Source organism: Pongo pygmaeus, chromosome 19 (genome assembly GCF_028885625.2).
Source record: "Pongo pygmaeus isolate AG05252 chromosome 19, NHGRI_mPonPyg2-v2.0_pri, whole genome shotgun sequence".
Taxonomy (NCBI): Eukaryota; Metazoa; Chordata; class Mammalia; order Primates; family Hominidae; genus Pongo; species Pongo pygmaeus.
Genome location: NC_072392.2, coordinates 75372725 through 75383893, shown reverse-complemented (window position 1 = coordinate 75383893; position 11169 = coordinate 75372725). Strand labels below are relative to the sequence as shown.

At 47.7% G+C, this 11169-nt stretch overlaps 1 protein-coding gene across 5 annotated transcripts in view; it reads left to right on the top strand.

The window, feature by feature from the left end:
• The window catches only part of STAT5B (signal transducer and activator of transcription 5B), an 81820-nt gene that overhangs the window by 1726 nt on the left and 68925 nt on the right, over positions 1-11169 (top strand). For 3 of the 5 annotated variants that reach the window (XM_054457590.2, XM_054457588.2, XM_063655942.1), the window contains exon 1: positions 5006-5155. The exons of 1 other annotated variant lie outside the window; for it this stretch is intronic. The gene's annotated coding sequence lies outside the window, so the exon portion shown is untranslated. Of the gene's footprint in view, positions 1-5005; positions 5156-11169 lie in introns of those variants that run through there. One more of the 5 variants, XM_054457592.2, reaches the window with a different exon arrangement.

Below are 11169 nucleotides of genomic sequence, written 5' to 3'. Positions count from 1 at the left end.
GCCTGTTGCTCCAGCAGGCAGCCCCACCCACCAAACATCTGTCTTGGTTGGGCTGGGCTTGGCTTTAGTGTGGGCAGTCCTAGGTCCTAAAAAGCTAGCATTGAGGTGCCAGAGAACAGAATGGGAAGGATGGGCCTAAAAGGGTGTGTGGCTGTGTTTTCAGAGCCCTCCCGTGCCTCCCACCCAGACCCTGTGCCCAGTGGCTGTGCTCTTGGTTGACCATCTCCTCATTTGGTCTCTGACTATAAGGCCTCGAATATCTGTGTCTTTCATTGCACATTTCCCCCTCTGGGTTTTTTTGTTGTTGTTTTTTTGTTTTTTGTTTTGTTTTGTTTTTGAGATGGAGTTTCGCTCTCATTGCCCAGGCTGGAGTGCAATGGCGCGATCTTGGCTCACAGCAACCTCCAACTCCAAGGTTCAAGCAATTCTCCTGCCTCAGCCTCCCGAGTAGCTGAGATTACAGGCATGTGCCACCACTCCTGGCTAATTTTGTATTTTTAATTTTGTATTTTTAGTAGAGGCGGGGTTTCTCCATGTTGGTCAGGCTGGTCTCAAACTCCCGACCTCAGGTGATCCACCCGCCTCGGCCTCCCAAAGTGCTGGAATTACAGGCATCAGCTACCGTGCCCGGCCCCTACTCTGGCTTTTATTCTCTCTGTGTCTCTCCCTTGTCTCATTAGGTCTCCATCTGGTTCTCTGATTCTGTCTGGGTTTCTCTCCATTTCTTTGTGCCTGTTCTCCCTTTGAGATGCAGTGGGGAGGAGGAGGAGCTATGGAACTTTTCCAGGATGGGCAAAGGGCACCCAAGGGAGCAGAGGGAAGGATGTCAGAGTTGGGTTGGGAAGAGGTGACTGTGGTCGTGGCTCCAGATAACACAACTACCCAGAAATGTCAAATTTGGGGTTTCTTTTTGCTTTCAGTCCCCTGGTTTGGCCTCTGCAATTTCCCACCACAAAGCGCCCTGGTGATTTTGGGGAACCAGGCTGTGGAGGAGAAAACTGAGGCCACGGGATGGGGGTTCAGGAAGATCAGAAACTGTCAAGGGTCTGACTGAGCTGCGGTCCGAGGCTGGCCTCCTTGCCCCTAACTGCTCTTCACCCCCAAATCCAAGTCACAGCATTAGACGGGGAGTGAGGAAGGATTTTAGAAATCTTACAGAAATATGTTCCCCAGGCTAGGTGCAGTGGCTCACGCCTGTAATCCCAGCACTTTGGGAGGCTGAGGTGGGAGGATCACTTGAGGCCAGGAGTTTGGGACCAGTCTGACCAACATGGTGAAACCTCATCTCTACTAAAAATACAAAACAATTAGCCGGGCGTGGTATCACGCACCTGTAATCCCAGCTACTCGGGAGGCTGAGGCACAAGAATCTCTTGAACACAGGAGGCGGAGTTTGCAGTGAGCCGAGATCATACCACTGCACTCCAGCCTGGGCAACAGAGTGAGACTCTGTCTCAAAAAAAAAGAAAAGAAAAAAAAAAAAAAAGAAATATATTCTCCAAAAGAAGACCTCCTGTATTTTATTAGGAATAATAATAGTCTGCAGCCTAGGCTTCAGTTGGCACACTATGCTCGTATCCTGAACTATATCAAGGCACATTTGTGTACAAACATGGTTGTGCTCTTCAACTCAACAGATCCTTTCAATAACCTTGAAGGCAGTCAGGGCCAGAATCACACCCTTTGATTAGTCCATGAAAGAAACCTGCCCAAAGCTGTCTGGCCAGTAAGTGCACAGATGGCACCAGGATCCAAGTTGCCGGGCCTTGTGGGCAGGGTCTCAGTATAACCTTTCTAAGGTTCCCCAAGCTCAGCACACACTAGCAGAGTGAAGAGGCCTCTCTGGGCTGGGCTAGCCCACCATTTTTCTGCGGTGTGGAGCATGGCACCTCCATTCTCACCCAGCCTACACCCCTGCTCTATTGAATGGGATAGTGTGCTCTGTGCACACTTACATGAAGGTGGGTTTGAGTTTATGGATTAAGAGAATTATCCCAAAGGGCCGGGCACGGTGGCTCACGCCTGTAGTCCCAGCACTTTGGGAGGCTGAGGTGGGTGCATCACCTGAGGTCAGGAGTTCGAGACCAGCCTGGCCAACATGGTGAAACCCCGTCTCTATTAAAAATCCAAAAATTGGCTGGGCGTGGTGGCGCATGCCTGTAATCCCAGCTACTGAGGAGGCTGAGGCAGGAGAATCGCTTGAACCAGGGAGGTGGAGGTTGCAGTGAGCTGAGATCACGCCATTGCCCTCCAGCCTGGGCAACAAAAGCGAAACTCCGTCTCAAAAAGAAAAAAAAAAAAAAGAGGGAGAGAGAAAGAATTATCCCAGGTCCCCTTTCTGCCTTGCCCTTGGCAATCAGGTCTGCCCATGCCCCTACTCTGGGGAGAACAGATTGAGGTCACCTTGACCTGACCTTCCTTGGGGGGTGGAGGGAGGTGGTACAGAGATGCCTTTGTTTCCTGTGCTCCAAGTCCCTTCTTCAAGGAGAGTTCCTGTTACATGGGAGCCAGAGGGGAGGTGGGGTAGGGGTGAAGGGCCTTCCTAAGAAAGCTGGAGGCTTTCTAGGAAGTATCTTTTCACCCTGCGGCAAAGGGGAGAAGCCCTGGAGCACTTAAACATCCTGTTTCACCCCCACCTTGCCTCTGCTTGGACAGTCTACCTGCACTCCAGCCCCCACCGGAGAAGGCTTCTAGAAGTGGGGCCATGGGCCCATGCTCGGAGTATACCCCACCTCTGAGGCCAGGCCCTGGTACCTCCCTGTAGAAATGCCACCCCCATTCTTGTCCAAGAAGACAGAGCAGGACCTAGGGAGGGTGTGTGTTTATATGCAAAGGGTGAGGAATTCTGTGCAAATCTGGGGGAAGGGAAGGAGCTGCCGGAGCTTGGGTGAAGCCCGTTCCTGCTGCTGTCCCCTATCCACCACTCTTCAGGGAAGTCACTTTACAGTGAAGTCACCAAGAGAACACAAGGCCATCCTGCCTGAGGCATAGTGACTGTCCTCTGTTTCTGGGAATAGCGTGAGGGGAAGGGTGTGGGACTGGACAGGGTGGGTAGGAGGGGAGTCCTGCCTCTTCTGCCCAGCTGCCCAGCCTGCCTGCCCTGGGGGAGAGGCTTGTAGGCTGGTTTATTTCTGGACGAAGAGAAGAGGATGCAGAGTCTGTGCCAGGTTCACATTTCCCAGCCAGTCAGGTGGGCAGGAGGAGCCCACCCTTTGCAGCCCTCATTGCAGGGCCAGGCCCAGGAGCCTGGAGAGAGGAGCGAGGGCACACAGAGCCAGGCAGCTGAGTGGAATTGGCACTGTCCTGGGCGGCCCTGGGTCAAGCCTGGCTTCTCATCCTCATCCATGATGACTATCAGTCCTCTCTTCCCGCTGAGCTAGTTTCTCCTCCTTCCAGCCCAACAAGAAATCTTTTGTGCCTTGGCCAGCCCAGTACCCGACCTCAAGCCCTCTGGGGGTTGTGTTTGAGGAGGCTGAGCATCTTCCACAACACCTCCCAGTACTCTGCCACTTTCCTTTGTTATGACTGGAGGAGGTTCCTTTCTGTAGAATCTGTTTCTCATTGTTTCTTCGTTTCTTAAGTCTCAGATCTACCCACATCTTCCTTGCTCCAAGCCTCAAAAAAGTGCTTCAGCCAGGCCTTTCCCCTTACACTGGCCTCTCAACTCCAAGAACTAGCCCCTTTCATTCCATCTACCTGGAATGTCATTCCTCCCTTGGCCACCTGGTGAAATTGGCCTCATCTTTCCTAGGGTTAGTGTGGCCTCCAAGCTCCCTGAACCTACCCTGTGCAAAGCACTGTGTCAGGTGTTGGCCCAGAGTGTGGGACTGGAGCAGTGCCCTGGGTAGGCGAGAAGGGTTTTTTGACCAGCTGGAGACCTTTGTGGCTGGTGTCATTCTGGAGGTGAAGAGAAGGCCGCTGGAAAGAGCTGCCCAGGGAGGACTATGGGAGAACTTGCGGTTCTGGGCCATCTCTGGACATGAACGTTTTGCATACACACAGGGGAGCTCTGTGTGTCTGAGTGGGGCCGGGAGGGGTCCTTCGCTCTTTTTTGGCCCCTGCAGCTTGGCTTCTGGAGCTTTCCTATGTCTTGCTTTAGTGCTAGCCCTTGGAGGGTTGCCAGGGAAACCGCTGGCCAGCTCCGGGAGAGAGACGAGGCAGAGGAAAGGAGAGTGAGTGACTCAGGCTGGCTTCCCACACACTGCAACCCCCTCCTCAGCACGTGGAAAGGATCTGGGGGACCCCCTTCCCCTGGATCCTACAGATGACCCTGTTTATTCTTTCTTTGGAGAGAGCAGTCCCTCCCGCAGCTCTGACTGGTGGGAGCCAGCCAGATTTTCCCAGGAAGGGAACCGGCCCCAGTCGCCCCGTCCTCCGTAGGTTCACCCTGGAACACAGACAGGTGAATTCGGCCTGGGCGAATGTGAACTCCTGCCGTGCCCATGCAGGCGGCAGAAGCCCTGGCTGAGACGCCCTCCCGGGGGCAAACCCAGGATAATTATTGATCGGGGCCGCTGTGGACTTCTGACCTCGGCCTCGGAGGGAGAGGACCCGGAACGCGGGCCTGGGCTCCCAGGGAGGGAGGTGGGCGGGCCGCGGAGGGGGCCAACCAAAACGACCACGACAGTGCGCCCTAGCCCTGCTAGTGGTGGTCGACCCAACCCAAACAAAGCAGCATGTGCTTGCGGTGCGGGGTCGGCTAGGGAGCCGAGCCGGGAAGACACCCCACCGCCGCAGAAAGGGGGTGCGCGCGGCGCCGGCACCGGCCCCGCCGAGCGCGCTGCCACCTCGGGTGCGCCGAGGGGGTCCGGGTCCTTCAGGGGCGGCCGCGGAGGGGGCGCGAGGGACAGAGGGCTGGCGAGCGCGCGCCGGGCGGAACCAGGAAGCGGGGCGCGCTCCGGGCTGCCAGCGGCGCGCGTCCCTGGGCCTCCGCGCGTGAGCGGCGCGCGTCCCTGGGCCTCCGCGCGTGAGCGGCGCGCGCGCCCCCGCGGGCCCCGGCGGGAGGAGAGTCGGCGGCCGGAGCCGTCACCCCGGGCGGGGACCCAGCGCAGGCAACTCCGCGCGGCGGCCCGGCCGAGGGAGGGAGCGAGCGGGCGGGCGGGCAAGCCAGACAGCGGGGCCGGAGCAGCCGCGGGCGCCCGAGGGGCCAAGCAAGGTAGGAGCTGCGGGGCGAGCCCTGGGCCCGGGGCCGGGGGAGCCAGGCCGGGGAGCCAGCCCGGGCGGGGCCCGCGCTCCAGCCGCTCAGCCGCCCGTCAGGGCCGCGCCGCCGCCATCGCTCCCGGGCCGCGGTGGCTGCGCGCTGGGCGAGGGGCGCGCGCGGGGAGAGGGGGTCCGGGCTGGCTGCCGGGGAGGCTGACGGCAATGCGGGGCGCGCGAGGGGTACTTGCGAACGCCGCGGCACCGCGGGGGGCGTGCGCTTTAAAGGCTGCGTGCGCGTGTGCCGAGTGGGTGTGTGGGGACCCCGCGCCGACCCCCTAGGAGCTCAGGGGGCTGCTGTCAGCCGCCTCACACCTTCACGTTGCAATTCCGAATAGCCCCAGCCGTCTTCCTTGCTTTAACTTCTTTCTTTCAAAAGAGGTGCCCGGGACTCCAGGGATGGGATGAGCCTGCGGGGGTGCCTGGTGCGGTGGGGGGTATTAGCAAAGCTTCAAGAAACAGGGCCTTATAAGGAGTCAAGACAACAAATACGAACGTTTCGATAAGACTCTGGGGGGCGGGATCCCACATCAGGACCCGCCAGGCCTGGGCTCGTGCGTGTGGCCGTGGGATGCAGTGTGGTTTTTCTTTCTAGTCAGGGATAAAGGGTTAAAACTGCTCCTGGTGTCGGGGATAGATATGGAGAGTCGGAAGGGGAGTTGTATCACAAAAGCTGGTCTGAGGCTAAAGGAATCTGGCAAGATGGTCGGGGTGATCAAAGAGGAAAGAACTCACACGGAGCAAGAGGCGGTTGCAAACACTTGTAGCCAGCAGTGATGGAAAAGGCAAAGAAGAAAAACAAGTGCCAGCTTTTAGAAAGACGGGATTAATTAAAACCACAAGAATTTTAAAGGCTAAAAGAGATACCGATTCTCTCTTTGCCAAAGAGCCAGAGTCAGTTCTTTTCTTCTTGGTCCCTGTGATCCCGCCATACCTTCTATCAAATAAATAGTGGCAAAAGTTGGTCAAAGAATGTTAGAGCTGGAAAGGAACCCAGCGATGATGCCACATTCTTTTATTGTACAAATGAGGAAACTGAGGCCCAGATAGGTGGAGTAAGTGGCCTGCTCAGGTGACATGGCTGTTTGTTGAGTATCCAGGGATTGAAACTTCAAGGACTCTGAGATTCGTGCTCTTCCCAAAGCATCATGCAGCATATAGATCTTTGCCTAGATGCAATTCCATACATTTTCTCTGCAGTGTCCTCAGGGAATGCCCTTTGAAAGGGCCAGCGTGACACCGAATATCATACTTGGGCTTATGTCATTTTTTTCAGTCTTCAAGTGGTGTTTATGGTCTGCTTGGATCTTAGGTTTCCAAAGCTGTTGGATAGCCGCCTGGGCCATAATAAGCTTTCAGCTGTTGGGTCTACATTATTTCAAATAATTTCGTTATCGTTCAATTAAGATAATAGAACTGTGCCTCTCTCCCCAACATTCTGTTATTGTCCATTTGCTTATGTTATATTGCTTTATGTTCATTGCCTGTCAGTTCCTAGGTGAGGATGTATTTTATTGAGTGTGCCTTTCATGTTTTAAAATTTCATTTTGTAGCACTGTAAATATTGGAGTGGTTCTGATCACTTCAAATGCGGAGAATCTTACTGATTGATTTTATTTTAAGGCTTTGGGTTGTTCTGTTTATTCATTTGGGTACCAGTTTCCATCTCATGGAAGATCACAGTTGTTAGAATGGACATGGCTAAATAAGAGAAGGGGCTGCTGATTTTAAGAAAAACTTCCTGTGTGACAATTTGTGGTATCTGTTACGTTTAATTCAAACAACACCACACCTTGGGTCAGGTAAGTGCGTTATCTAGGAGATGACTTGTTTGCTACTGTAGCCTCTGGAAGATGAAATTTCAAGCTCCAGATTGAGACACAGGGAAGGAATGGAGAGTTTTGTTGTTTTTTTTTTTGTAAAGCAAACCGTCAGAAAAAAAGAGTTGATTTCTATCACCAGCAGTTTGTTTATTGCATAACTTGAAGCTAAACTCTGCACAAAATCTTTGCTGTATACCCAACTAAGTAAACTATCCCACCTTCTCATCAGTTCTCACCTTTTCAGTGCTTGTATTTTTTGCCCACGGGATATTAATATGGATTGTGTTAAGAAATTTAAGGTGTGTACTTCATAATATGTATGATAGTAGGAGAAAAATGTGCTATCATCGTTTGGAGTGTTACAACATAAATATTTTGGTCAACACTTCCTATCCTGCTCTGACTTTTCATCTCATCTCCATTTTCTTCCTCTCTTGATTGTTTTTATGTCATTTACATATGTAAAAGCCACATCAAGACTAAAGTTGCCGTTTATTACTTTTTGATACTTAAGTCGAGTTTTTTCAAATCATAGTATTGTTAGTATTCAAATTGTCTGTAATTTTTGTTAGGCTTATATATTATGAATCCATTTGTTGTGGTTTATTTGGCCTTTTGTTATGTAGGTAGGTGACACAGGTAGTCTTATTGTAAAAGGAAGACGTTATAGATAGGTAAATAACATGCTCAAGATTAGATGCAGGTTACAGGTGGAATCGAAGGAAGCCTAACTATTTTCGTGCCCTACAAACATGTCTGTATCTCATAAAGTTATTCACAGATTTCTGGACATTCGATCTGTGACACATTTCTTCCCTTTCTGTTAAGAGTGTAGATTACTGCATTATTCCTACAAAAGGAAGCAAAATAACCCTAGTTTGTATGATTTTTCTGATAATTTGAAACTTATTCTTTTAAAAAGCTATCTGGCAATTCCAGGTTACTGGACTCTTCAGAAGAATATCCTTTTATTTTGATACTATAGAGTGTCAAAGTATCAAAATACTTTAACTGTGCAACTTAATAAAAATAATGCTTCAAAGTTAGCTCTACACTATCGCTGTCCTCAAACGTGTGGTATTTAAAGGAAGAAAATGTTTTTAATTCTGAGCTTTGTGAATAGAACTCTTCTAAAATCAGTTTTTTTTTTCCCCTGCAGTGTTGGAAACACAACAGTTTTATGCTTATTTCTGGGAATAAGAAAGTCAAACTTGACAATCTAGTTTCCATTGATCAGACAGTTTTTGTACTTAAATTTAAGTTCTAAGCATCAGAGTGATAAATATTTTTTAAAATTGTATTCACTCTTAATTATAGTGGCCTTATTTGAAGCAAAATCTTGACATTGGGTGTTTTATTAATGATGATCCTCTGCTACTGAAAAGCCTATGTCAGTTTGGAGAAGATTTTGCGCATCTAAATCTATGCTGTTTTTACTACTCAAAAGAGAAGAGTAATTTACAGGTGTTAGGTTTTTAGTTGGTTGAATGAGACCCTCACTTTTGATGGTTTCAGAGTTGAAATGACGTTTTATTACTTTTGTTAGTTTGGGTCACACCCATCACTTCCTTGGAAGGTATCTTTGAGGTTTGGTTTCCTTTTTTTTTAAATGGTAATATTGGGGTGGGGGTGCTTCCTGTTTGTATTTTCAAAATTAGGTCCACATGTTAACCTTCTTGTAGTGTCACATTTTTATTTTAAACTTATACAGGCAAATATCAGATGCCATGTGGTTTGTCTCTGACCCTTTGCGCTACTTCATGACAGCTTTACTGAGTGAAGCCTGAATACCCAATCGGGAAGGCAAGATGTTCTTGTCTTTTCCCAACTCTCTTCAAGTTTAACAGCCTTGGAAGGAGTCTTAGAACAGCAACAAAAGCACAATTAACAGAAAAATGGAGGTGCTGCTATCTGTTTCTCGCAGGTACTTGGAAAATGTACAGCACTAAGATAGAGTTGAAACATGTTATGTTGAGCCTTGAATGTCGGTGCTTCAAAGAGGAGTTGCTCTGGGTTTACATGATACAGAACCCCATGGTTTATATTAAGTAGTAATGATAGCCATTTTTCTGGACTCGCTTAAAAGCCATACACAGTGTCATGGAAAAGAGTTAAGAACGAGGCGAAATTTAGGGTATGGTATTAGAGCTCAGGAGGAATTACCTTCAGCCTTAAAACTCTTCCTTTACTTTCCTGGATCACTTAGGTGATAGGTCACTTTTAATATAAATGTTGCAGGATGAGTTAAGTGGAGCCTTGAGAAATATGTGTAGATTGTTTCAGTGATTAAAGCAAGTGTTCTTTTCCTGGCCTTTAACTGGCTTTATTCTAAGAAGTGTAATAACTAAATAGACTCCTAACTGAATTGACATTCAGACGTGTTTGCAGTTTAGGGGGAGTTTACCTTTTCTAAATTTTCATTTGGATCCCATTACTAAAAGCAGTATTGCATTAGCATGGTGCACAATTATGTACAATTCAATTTGCAAATGAAGTTAATACTTGGAGTATCTTGACTTCCTATTCCCCTGCTGCCCCAATATTCAAGAAAGGAGAAGTTATAATTAGTCACATACAAGATGGTTTCTTCTTTGGGTTTATTCTTAATAACTATGTCCATTTTCACATGGATGACACCATTGAGATGATGAATACCTGTATTGATTGATTGATGAAGAACATTTATCTTTTTCTACCTACTTTTGGAAGCTAGCTTGAAAAATCTACTGCAACATTCACTCTTCATGTATTCTTCTATTACCTTTGGTACCCTGAATAACCTTTTAAAAAATTTTTGCACTTTTCTAATATGAAGAGAAATAGCTTCATATTCTATGCTAGTTTTTTGAGGTGCTTGTGCTGACTCATTTTTTAAATTATACTAAGATATAGAGCATGGTTTGAGAGCAGTAATGAGATTCTCAGAAAATATGAAAACTTTCCTTTCTGACTAGTTAGAGAAAGGTTGGGGAAGACAAGGGGAAATACATCAATGAGCCAATCAATTATTGTTATTTGTTGGGATTAATTCGGTGACTAATATTTTTAATGCCCATCAGGCTACTAAATGTGAATTTGGCTTTACCCTGTAATGATAACAGGACAAACCCAACAGGTTTCTAACATTGCTTGTTTTCCCCTGGTAGGGGATTTCTTTGCATATGGGAAATCAGGCCGAAGTTGCCAGTAACAGCCACATCCATGGTTTGTATTAAAAATAACTATTCATCATTCTGGGCTAGAGCTCTGCTTACCATGGCTCAGCTGGGAAGATATTCTGATTATGTATCTAATCATTATGATGCCACCTTTCAAGAGGTGAGCAGACAATTAACAAGTCCTTCAAATTATGTTCAAAACCCAGAGTTTGAGAAAATGTTCCAATGCCTTCAAGTGTGAAGATAATAAAAATATTACCTAATGCTTAACCGTTCACTGACAGTGTGCTGGGCAGACATTGTTTTCAGCTCTGGCCTTGTGTTAACTCATGGTTCTCAGAGGAGTGGGTATTATTCCCAGATGGAAGATGAAGAAATGGCCACAGAGAAGTTAAGTAATTTGTCCAAGGTCACATTACTGTTCTTGGCGGGGCTGATTCCAGAGGCTGCATCCCTAACTAGTGTACAGCAAAAGCGAACTGGCCACTGCCACTTTGTTATAAGACATTTTGTTCTTTGAGGCTTGTATTTCTTTGTGTTCCCAAATGGAGTCTTGTTGGTTTTTGAATAGAAAATATTTTTATATGTTTAGGATTTTTTTAAATGTTGATGAAGATGGTGATAAATATTTTTCCAATTAAAGTATATACTTCTGGTGGAAATTATATTAAAGCAGAGAAAGTCTTAATTTTTATTATAAATTGTCTTTCGTTCTTCTTCCCCTAGCATTACCGTATACATCATAGAAGAAGAGCTATAAGCTGTCTCCTTGGCCTCTGTTTACAAACAAAGGGATCATTTGTGCCAGTGTAGTGGGTTCATGTTGACATGCACGTCTGTACTAAGAACTCAACAATCCCACTCATTTTATTTACAACTTTATTTTGAGGGGATTTCTGTCCTATTCTTGTTGCATTAAAGCTTTTTAGAGCATCAGTCATGGTTTCTGAGACAGATTTAAGAATTTTACTTATTTGGGCTAATTTATTATT